At 44.1% G+C, this 11,322-nt stretch overlaps 1 pseudogene; it reads right to left on the bottom strand.

Annotated features, from left to right (window-relative positions):
* Positions 1-1,219: 1,219 nt before the first annotated feature.
* On the bottom strand, positions 1,220-11,022 carry LOC148030313 (large ribosomal subunit protein eL32z pseudogene; annotated as a pseudogene).
* Positions 11,023-11,322: the final 300 nt, after the last annotated feature.

The raw sequence follows: 11,322 nt of genomic DNA, 5'->3' as shown, positions 1-11,322 counted from the left end.
TAAGCAATGACGAGAAGAAGAAAAGTCCTATCAATTGATGAATATCTCATAAAAGTAAAATTTGAAGTTAATTTCAATATGGATATTGTGACATAGATGTACTATTGTTCCCTGAATTTTACGGCTAGTTTGGAGCTAGAGAAAGAAGAGAACTTGAGTACAAAAATCTTGTTCTTCTCCTACAAGGCCTCTCCTAAAGTAGAAATGGAGTTTGAAGAGGATGAGTTTGAAAGTGACAAATAGAAATTTATGCAATCTGAAGATGTCATTGGTAATAAAGAAGTCACTATGTCTTCAACGGATGAAGATGAAGACCCCATCATGATGGATGGAATGAGGATGGTTCCCTTCAGATTGATTAAAGCTCCTCTATGTAGAGAATGTACCACAAGTGGATCAAGTTAAATAAGGCTTTATTTCTTAATGGTTCTTTGACAAGAAGGAAAGAAGCTAAGATGTTTCCCCTTATGTGACCGATAAATAATCTAACCATGAAGTAGTGCCATGTAAGGTACACGATGAAATATCTCTCATTCAATTTTGCAATAGAGTCCAATTCTAGTGGAGAATCAAACAAAGAGACAATTGTAAAGTCTTAGCCCATCCTTACACAAGAAGGGGACTTGAGTAGGGTAAAAATCCACACAAGTGTGGTGACAAAGAACTACCTTGAGGGCATTATTATGCGATGGATAGTGCTCATGATGATAGTAACAAGGAAGAATGAAGGACCAATGAGCCTTTAACGAATGCTATTTTAAACTTAGAAGTTGTAGCCTAAGTGGGGACATTGATGAAAGAGAGAGAGAGAGAGAGAAAGAGAGAGAGAGAGAGAGAGAGAGAGTGAGTGAGTGAGTGAGAGAGAGAGAGAGAGAGAGAGAGAGAGAGAGAGAGAGAGATGTCAAACATCAATCTCATTAGCTCACCTGACTTATTCTGTTGTAGCTTAGCTCTATGATGTGTATGGTCAACAAGTTGAGTTAGTAACTTAACCACAGTTAGAACCTTAGTTAGTTGTAGACCTAGACAATAACACTATTGTGTTTTACTCCCAGTGTCTAGAAGACAAATGAGGAATTATGAAGATGAAGATGGATTAGAGCTAACTACTATGGTCACTACTCCAACTCTTTGCCTATGATTCTCTCTCCTATTCTTTGACATGGTATCAAAGTAGGTTCTCCTCTATTGAAATTGGAGTAAGAGGTGAGATGAAACGCTAAGAGGCATATATGGCTTCTGGTACAATTTCAACCACTTTACTGACAAGTAGCTACATCATGTTCATCAATTGGGCCGTGTCTAGAGAGGGCGTGGGTTGCGGGTGGTTGTGGTTGTGGTGTCGATTGGTACTAGCACAAAGGAGGAAGGCAGGGGGTGCAACAGGGACTTGCCCTTGCCTATAACTACTAGGGCCGTTTCCACACTGCCACTTGCTTCAGCTTCATGGCAGGGACTCAAAGGATCGATCTCTCCTCCCCCATGGGTTTCTTTGACAGATCTATGAGTGGCCTCTACCAACTTAGTAAGTTCTTTCATTCTTAGTTCTTTGGCATCCTCCTCTGCCCTTCTTTGCCTCTCTTCTTCTCTGCCCTCTTTGATTCTTCTCTAATTTTTTCGAGTTCTTCCTCTTCTTTTTTCCTTCACTCCTCCTCCACCCTTCTTGACTCTCTTTGAGCCCTCTTCATCTCGGCTCACTCTTCTTTGCTCAGTCTTTCTTTCTTCTCCTTTTGGGTGGCTCTTGTCACTCTTCTTTTGCTCACGTGGTTTAGCCGCTTGAGTAGGTGGTATTTCTGGCTCTCCTTTGTCGCTTATTGTCCTTTCACTCGAGCCTTCTTCCTCGCAGTGAGGTGAGCTTTGATGCACAGCTTTCTCTTCATCTACACCAGCATCCTTGATAGCCTCATGGATGATTGCTGTTAGGACACCACCATATCTGATTGTGGAGGCTTTCGAGGTAGGCTTTTTCCTTGTGGATCATGCAGTAGAAGCAGGAGACTCCCCACCAGCTAGTGTTGTGGCTGGAGCCAGGAGTGCGGTTGAACTCTTGATAGTTTTGTGCACAAAACCGTTCCAATCAACCTCCTCTAGAACTCCTGCAGTGATGCTCTCTAGTAATGGCACCCCGATTTTTTTCATTAAAGCGTTGTATCTCTGTCATGAGAAAAGGGTGTGGACCATTTTAGCTTGCATCTTTGTTGCAGGATCTGGAATATCAGCCAAACTAATTCCATCCATTGTGTGCACGTCGTCTTTTTTTGACTCCCATCATGGTATATACATCTCTTCTTGGGCACCTCTCCTTCTTGGACACAAGCCCTAGGGCTTTCTCGACGATAGCTACATTAAGGGACACTTGCACCCTTCTTTCCTGGTCACCAGTCCTTACTGTGACCGTGCCATAGCTCCTACCTTCATCAAAGCTCTTTAAAAAGTCAGTGCACATGCTATAATCTACAGCATGTCTGACCTTTTCTACATACTTTTGGAGGTTGCATTTATCCACCAACTCCTTCACTGCCAGCTCTTCTAGAATGGCATCGTCTAAATTTAGGGTATGTTTGAACGTGAACTGGCTTAATCCATGTGTCTCAACACTGATCCCATACTTTGTCAGCTTCTCTTCAATGAATGAAAGTTTACCCCCCTTTTCTTGTCTTGCCATGGTAGGTGCCTGTCATTACACCATACCAATATTAGTGTTATGAGTTGACTCATCACTAACAAAAACCCAGGAAAGAATGCATGTGACAATTTTCTATGTTGCTTCAGAGGTATGAAACTTGGAAATAATTCAAAAGAAACATCTATTTTCTCCTTGCATTCTTTCCTATTTAAATTTAGTTGATCATTTTCATCCATCACTGCACCTTGCTACATCACTTGCCTCTCACTTTGCTCCACTCCCCCCCCCTTCCTTAAGTTTTAAAGGAATCCTTCTTAGGATTAGCAAGGGAAGAAGGAGGACTCACATGGACTTTGTGGGGTGAGTTATTTGGCCAATAGCCAAGTATAGAGGTTAGGGTTATATTCAAGCTGGACATGACGATCAAGTTCACATGGTCGTATGGAAGCTTGGGTGATATAGGTCAAGACATCATGAAAGATGTCCCTAGAGTTGAGGTGGCTAGCAATGTGCAGTTCCTCTTCCGTAAGGAATTGGTCAATGCAAGGGTGGGCTAACACATGGTCATCTAAGTGTATGTTACGTGTAATGGCCAAAACCCTAAAGGAAAGAGGTGCCACATAAGTAGGGTCATGTTCAATTGTTTTGATTGCCCTTCTTTGCTTTGCATTGGTCATGATGCGACAGCCTTTTTTCTTCCATTGGAGTCGCAAGGCATACCACAGTTGTAAGAACGAAGAATCAGAGCTGGCAAGCTGGGTGAGCTCCTCTAGTTCTTGTCCAAGTGCAGAGCGAGCAAGCTCGCGGTACGAGGTAATTAGTCTTCTGAAAATGGCTTGCTCCTTTGATATTTCTCCATTAGCGATTAATTCGGCAGCAATTTTGGGGAGTTTGATGGTCATAAATTCATAGTCTTCCCAAGTGCATGGCAACGTACGAACATCAAAAGCAAGGGGTTTATCGAGAAGTCCTAGGTCAAGCCTCTCATAGCTCCTAGCAAATGTGGTGAAGGTGTTATCTAACGCCTTGATGCATGTCACTACGTCATCTCGCGAGGTCTCAGCAAGATCCTTGGCCAATGAAAGGAAAGATCATCTTTCATACGAAGGCCTAAGACCTGGTGATGGTGATGGTGCAATTGGGCTGGACAATTGTGACTCCATTGATGGCGTCACAGATGGGACTTTGCACTCAGAAGCACTTTGAGATGCTACAGGGGGCTCCGATGGCATAGGAGGTGTGCTGCATTCTATCTAATGCGGCATGGGAGTGCTCAACTCCTCTGACTTGGATAATTCTGGGGCATCTAGCTTCAGACGATAAATGTGTTGGGATTCATTAATCACAACTAGTGCTGGTCCAGCTTGCTTTGCAGCCTGGGCTCCGTATGTGCAAGCCTCTCTAGGTAGAGTGAGGTTGCTTAGAGTTGAGCCTCTTGAATGTTCACTCTTAGGCACCCATATCTAGGGGTTGTCCTCATAGTATCCTTGTGCTTGCAAGAGATCTTTGGGGATCCATTGTAGCATGTTCGTGCACCTACGTCGATAGCATCTGAGCTACCTGTTAGGCTGTGACTGATAGTTTTTGCGTTTAGAAGCACGTTTCTGCGGTTTACAAGGAGGTGGCCCTTGTCGTTTTGGCACCCATATGAGTGTGGACTCCTTGGACTTGTGAATGGCCTTGGTGGGCTTGGTTCTAGCAGTTTGAACGTGGGGTGAGATATCACAACCCTTCTCCCTGGGCTTGGTCATAGACGTGGTCATAGGGGTCTCTATAGGTGGCTTTGCAATTGTAGAAGGATCAAGATAACCCTTGTTGAAAGTAGTCACTATGTGCACCTTGCCTATAGCAAGATGGATGCAATCTAGGTTATAGTCCACATTCTAGTTTATCTGCTTTTTAAAAGTGTGACCTAGTAGTGACTTATTACCGGCCCCTTTAGTGTTTGGCAACACATAAAAGAAGACTAGTATACTTTCAGACTCGATAGAGACAAACACTTTGCATTTTCCTAAGAGTGAGTAAGTGTTGCCCCCAAATGGGCTAAGTTTAGTGTTTGTGGGCTATAATTTAGGTTGACCAATGTGTTTCCAATGGTCATGCATCAAGATATTATAGTCGACACCTTCATCGATCAAGGCATCAAAAGAATGCGTCTGTTCTACAGTGACCGTGATTCGTAGGTAGGTGGGTGCCACTGCTTCTTCATCTTGATCTGTCCGTTTGGTAATAGTGGCCACGCAGATGTTGACAGGGGCTTCAAGCATAGGTGGCTCGTGCAACATATGCGAAGGAGGATAGTACTTTTTCATGCGACTACCATTGAAAAAGCCTATTCCTTCACCTTAGAGCATCTCCTTCACCTTCATGCGGATGGGAAGGAGGATAGTACTTTTTCATGCGACTGCCATTGAAAAAGCCTATTCCTTCACCTTCGAGCATCTCCAATTCAAGATTGCTTATTCTACTAATTGTACGTACTCAGAAAGGTCATAGTTCTTGAAATTTCATTTTCTATTTGTGACCCTTCACAGAGTATAGTAGAACAAGGTCCCCCTGATCAAATTTTCATTGTTTGACATGCTTGTCAAACCACATCTTTCTTCGTGCCTTCTCACAAATCAGAGTGTGGGTGGTTAAGAGTCGAGTCTCCGTGAGACGCTCTAACTCCACTAAGCGGTTGGTCCAAGCCTCTCTTCCCTCCCAACGCTCCTGGGCTGCTATCCTTAAGCTAAGGGCAAAGAACTCTAAGGGTAGAATGGCCTCCATTCCATAAGTCGCGTCTATCCTACAGCCGTCTTATAAGCTGTACGATAGGCCACAAGGCCGCCATTAATTTGTTATCCTAGTCACTTCGTGATGTGGGTACTACCTTCATAAGCACGTTGACTAGGATTTTATTCGTGGATTCTTCTTGGCCATTTGCTTTAGGGTAGTAGGTCGAGTACCTTCTATGAATGATTAGGAAGGTCTAGAGCAGGTGGGATATCACTTCATTAATGAAGTGCATGCCATGATCACTTACTAGTTCAATTGGACAACCAAAATGTGAAAGGAACTGCTTCCACAAGAACTTTGTAGTGGTTCTAGCGTCGTTCTTCCTAGTGGCTCTTGCCTCTGCCCACTTCGTCAGGTAATCAGTTGCCACAATGATGTAGCGTGCCTGGGAGTACTATCCGTAGGACTGATAGGTCCAATGAAGTCAATGCCCCATTTTTTGAAGGGCTGTCGCGCTATTACGAGGGTCAACTCCATCTTATTCTTGCGCACATGCACCTTAGTCCTCTGGCACTCATCACAGTGTTTTACAAATTTAGCAACATCACGGAATAGAGTGGGCCACCATAGTTGGGATTGTAGCACCTTATGGGCTGTTGTATCCCCACTAAAGTGTCCTCTAGTTATTCCACCATGCACTTCTCTCAATACATCATGCATCTCATGCTCACATACATATCTCCGCAACAAAATGTCTTGTCCTAGCCTATAGAGTTGGCTGGTGATCAATTGATATGGCTGGATCTTTAAGATAAGTCTCCTTAGCCTGGCTTTCTCAATAGGTCTCTCAGGTAGACCATTATCTAGCACTTGAACTACATCATCAGCCCAATATCGTGTTAGATTGGCCCTAAACAAGTCTCTTTTGCTAGACAGGCCAAAGAGATGAGTGTCCGGTAGGTCGTCAGGTATGCCTTGTCCAGCAACTTCTCCTGTGGGTATGCAGGACATGTGATTAGCCATGTAGTGCTACTTTCCCTTACGTACAACCATAGAGAAATCGAATTCCAACAAGAAAAGTAACCATCTAGCTATGCGACCGATAGTGCACGGCTTGTTCACGAGATAAAGCAAGGCTTGATGGTCAATGAAAAAGATGAAGGGGGTGGCCAACAAATAATGCCTAAATTTCTTTACAGCAAACACCATGGATAACTCTTCCCTTTCTGTAGTGGAATAGTTCATCTCCGTTTTAGTGAGCTACCTATGCTGGCAAAACTCACAGGGTAATCTAGGTTATGCTCACCAAGCTAGCATAGAACAGCTCCAATAGCAAACTTAAAGGCATCTATGTGTACATGAAACATTATGCTCCAATCTAGGTCTCACAAGATGGTGCAGTGGTGAGAGCCTTCTTCAATTCTTCATATGAACACTGGCTTTCCTCAATCCACTCGAATACGATCTACAATGGTCGAGCAATCAGTGCGTAATTCAGTACAAAGTGTCGATAGTATCCCGTATGGCCTAAGAAACATTGAATGCCCTTGTAGTTAATGGGTGGTGGTAGGTCGATAATGACCTTGACTTTTGAGAAGTCAATGGCAATGCAGCTCCTTGACACTACGTGCCCTAGGATACATCCGTGCTTCACCCAAAACTTGCACTTTAAGGGGTTCAACAAGAGGTTGTATAACCGACACTATTCAAAGATAGCTCTCAACTTTTCTACGTGTTCGGTCCAACTAGAGTGTACACATAAGTCGTCTACGAACACCTCTGGCTCGCGTCTAAGCATATCCTTGAAGATGGTGCACATTAATCATTGAAAGGTCACAGGTGCATTCATTAGCCCAAAGGGCATAACGATGTAGGCGAATACACCCCACTCCATGGTGAAGGAAATCTTGTGCCTGTCATCAAGGTGCACTTGCACTTGATTATAGCTAGAGAAGCCATCCAGAAAGTTGTAGGCTTCTTTGCATGCTACTCTCTCCAGCATGTGCTCGGTATACAGTAAGGGGTAGTTGTCCCTCTTCGTAGCGGCATTAACTTTCTTGTAATTCACGCACACTCGAATTTTACCATTATTTTTCATAACAATCACTATAGGCGATACCCAATCCGTGTGCTCAATCTCATATATAAATCCCGCCTTCAAGAGCTTATCAATTTCCTCCTTCACTGCATAGGCATGTTTGGGATTCATAGGGTAAGGTTGTTACTTTGTTGGCACCGCATCTGGAACCATTGGGATATTATGGATCACAACCCTAGGATAGACTCCTTTAAGTTCCTCCAAGGACCAGGCAAACACGTCGACATAGTCTCATAGGAGAGCAACAAGTTTAGCCTTCTCATCCTTGGTCAAGTTGTCAGCAACAATGAACACAGGTCGAGGCTTCTTGCCTTCCCCTACCAAGTTGACTTCCTTGACCTTGGCGGGTCCCTCAATTGGCTCACTAGTTTGCCCTTGTCTCTTTGCTCCTAGTAGAATCACCACTATATCACCCTTCTTAAACTTTGTGAAGCGTTTGGGAAGATCTTGCGGCTTATTTTGCCTCTCTGCTTCTGAGTCCTTAGTTCACTTCCTGGCCTCCTCCTTTAGCCGTTTGCGCCTTAGGTGGGCTGGCAAGTCCCCTTTGGTGCGTCTGACCTTAGAGGGTTAGGGTATTTCAAGTTCACTCTTCGTACTAACTTCTGACTCTCCGAGTTAAACTCACATCCCTCGCTTGAGGAAGGAGTTTCGCCAGGGGGTCGTAATTCAGTAGGTGTATTCATCTTAAGCACTGGAACTACCAATGGTTGCGCTACTCCTGCCTGCTCGTAATCCATGGCTCCTATGTGCTCCAATCAGGATCTATCGCATCTGCCTTGATCTGTTCGATCGTTCTCCCTTCAGTGTCATATTCTATCGTGTCTAATTCTTCTTCACTCTCGTCTCCAATAGAGCGGCAGTCCTTGTACTCCTCATCATCAGAGTCTTGCCCCTCTGACTGCTCGTCATCCCCTAGGCTTTCCTCTCCAATCTCCTTTTCGTCGGTGACTAAAGCCCAATTGTATAATAGGTTCAGATCATGAATTTTGGTCCATTTCCACTCAGGCTTAGCCAAAAGATCACTTAGGGGTTTTAGATTGGCAGCCATGTTGCCCTTCAGTTTATCGGTCAGGTACTCTATGATTTCCTGAAGCTCGAGCTTGTTGGTAGGGACATGGAATGAGACCAGTTTCCCTGGGTTACGTGAGCTTCTTGCCATCATGTAGAGTAGCACGATGGGCTCCCTTGTTGTCATGCTTGGGGATTTAGCAGCTTGCCTATATAGCTCTTCCTCATCTGAGAACAGTAGGTCAATGGTTGCCAAGACGTGCATCCAATCCCGCTCGTCCTCAGGGCAAGGGATGTATTTGGTCAATGACCCATAGGGTTTTCTTGCCTGTGCATCACCTTTTAGCATGGTTGAGATAGCATCAACGTCGGCTGGGATAGTCTTCCAGATATCCGTCTCAACCCTTACCGCTTCTGTTCTATTCCCCAAGAAGATGAGATTGTTACCCAAATCTTCAATAACTCAATCATTCCTCATCTAGGGTCGGCCTAGCAGTATGTCGTAGTCCATTCCCTTCATGACAATGAAGTTCACGAAAAACTACACCCCTGCGACCTTCACTAGCCAGCTCTTTAGGACCTCGAATAGTCTGACCTTCATTCCGTTGGCCAATGTGACATTGAACCTAGCCGTTTCCATGAGTGGGTTTCCCCATGCCTATAGAACTACGTGGCTCAAGACACTAACACCGGCGCTTATGCCTACGATTCCTTTTCATGTTACATCCCCCAAGGCTAAGATAGGTAAGACTGCATGCATCTCAGTGCCTTCCCAGAAAGCATTGACGTGCAGTGACCTTGGAACTGAGTGTAGCATTAGGCTTGGAATCTGCATGACCGGTCTTGCTCTTGCAAGTCAACGACAGTGTGCTCCTCTTTTCCTCCACCCAGTGCTTTAATTATTGCCATAAGAAAGGGTGCTTCCGAAGCAGATCTCCTAGGCTCAAGGTTACTGGCATGGTTACTAAAGTGGTGAGGAGGTTGCTGGGTGGTTGCCTTCCTCCTTGGTCAGCACTCTTTGGCCATATGTCTTGGTTAGCTTGCTGACATGCTTCTTCCTGGTCTTGCCTCTGTGGTATCTCATGTGGTGTGGGTGCATTCCCCGATTGAGGTCGCGACGGTGAAATGTTGAGATGACAAGCTCAACACATGCGGACATTGATGATGGACTGCCTGGCTAGATGGGTCCACACGTTGTGGAAGGGTTTTCGAAAGAAAAGTTGCGATCACAGAGGTTCTTGAGAAATTCCAAGATAGAAGATTAATCAAATGAGATCAGGCTATGCAACAGTAAACTCCAGACTCTTCATATTGAATGCAAAGATTGTCGATTTAACATGCATATGTTCAATAAACTTGATGTTCACAGCCTGAAGAGCTATTGAATCCAAGCACCACCGATTCCAGTAATCAAAGGCTAGTTTCTGATCAGCAGTTATTAAACCCTGTGCGAGTTTAACATACTCTATGGCAATGCTTTATTGCTGGATTCTATGACTTTGCAGAAGGCTAGGTTTATCTCTAGCAAGCTCTCTAACACCATAAGATACATATAAGATTTCCAGCAAGGGCTGCCACTGCTTATTGATAAAATGTGTTTATGTCTGACAGATCTCACATCCATAATTTTACTACACAAACTTAGAAGAGGGAAAAACAAGGATTCACTTAGAAGTAGTCCTTGTCTAAGACCAATATCCAAGTCTTCAAGAACATGGTTACACTGTTCCGTTGTGCATAAGCTCTGAATATATGCACTGTCCCAAGGAAAGACAATCAATTAAGCTCAGCAATAAGAGGTCAATCCCTTTTCCTTGAATTTGCCACAAATTGACAATGCCATCCAGTGCACTTGCAGCACAGAGCTGCATAGTTGTGCTTCAGAATAACTTGCTCAAGGTAGAAGAATGTTCTCTTGTGGTCAACCTTCTGTCTCACTTGCACTGTAGCAACTCACTGGTCTGGATTTGCTACAAATCTAGAGCAGCTATCACACATATGATCTTCCACAACATACTCAACAACATACCCTTGTTCCAATATAGACTTTCAACTCTTAGAGTGCGGCTCTGTCCATATAAGCCCAGCATCAACAAGCCTTAATTTGTTCAGATTCTTTAGTCATTTAATGTAGAATGTGAGCAACTCCTTTGATTCCAATTGTGCCTTAATTCACGTTCGTGGTGGTTGGAGATAACTGCAGCAATCTCGCAAAACCATTCCTCACAGCTATGTTGAGTTGTGCAGCCCGTTCAACAATTGACTTGCGCTTGAGAGTTGAGACATTATGGGCAATCTCGGTACAAAACTTCCTGTTATGCATCATCGGAAGATCTAGCTTAGTAGAGTTCTTCTTCAATCCATTGGGAAGGACATGTCGAGTCTTCTCGTTCATTCCATAGCCAATTTTGGGCATTAATATGCATCCTTTAAACTTCTGCCTGACACGAGAATCAATACCCTTTAGCCTATGCCAGATTGGCTTGTCGAAGATCTTGCGGTCGCTCTGAGGTTGCTTGTACTTCTTGATGCGCTTCTCCACGAGCTTCTACTTCACAAGGTTTATAAGCATTTGAGAAGAGCTTGACCGATCTCCTGAAAGCCCGTTGCATGTCCTTCTCTCTGATCCAGAGTGCCTATAAAGCTTCCCTCGATTGCCTGTCTTTCTGCCAGTGCATCCACAAGTAAAATGTCCTTCGTTACCTGATCATCCATACTCCACTCTAGATTGTCAGCAAACAGGTTGCTTCTACTAAATCCACAACTAGGCGCAACATTTCAGCACGGCTTTCATATGTGCCTCCTCCACTCGAAAACTGGAATGAATTTGTACATCTGCTAGAAATAATCTACTGTCATCTCAAAATATCTG

Source organism: Lygodium microphyllum, chromosome 10, assembly GCF_053477565.2.
Source record: "Lygodium microphyllum isolate KBCC chromosome 10, Lygodium_microphyllum_v1.1.10, whole genome shotgun sequence".
Taxonomy (NCBI): Eukaryota; Viridiplantae; Streptophyta; class Polypodiopsida; order Schizaeales; family Lygodiaceae; genus Lygodium; species Lygodium microphyllum.
The sequence above is the reverse complement of the archived record's forward strand: the minus strand, read 5'-3'. Positions and strand labels throughout refer to the sequence as shown.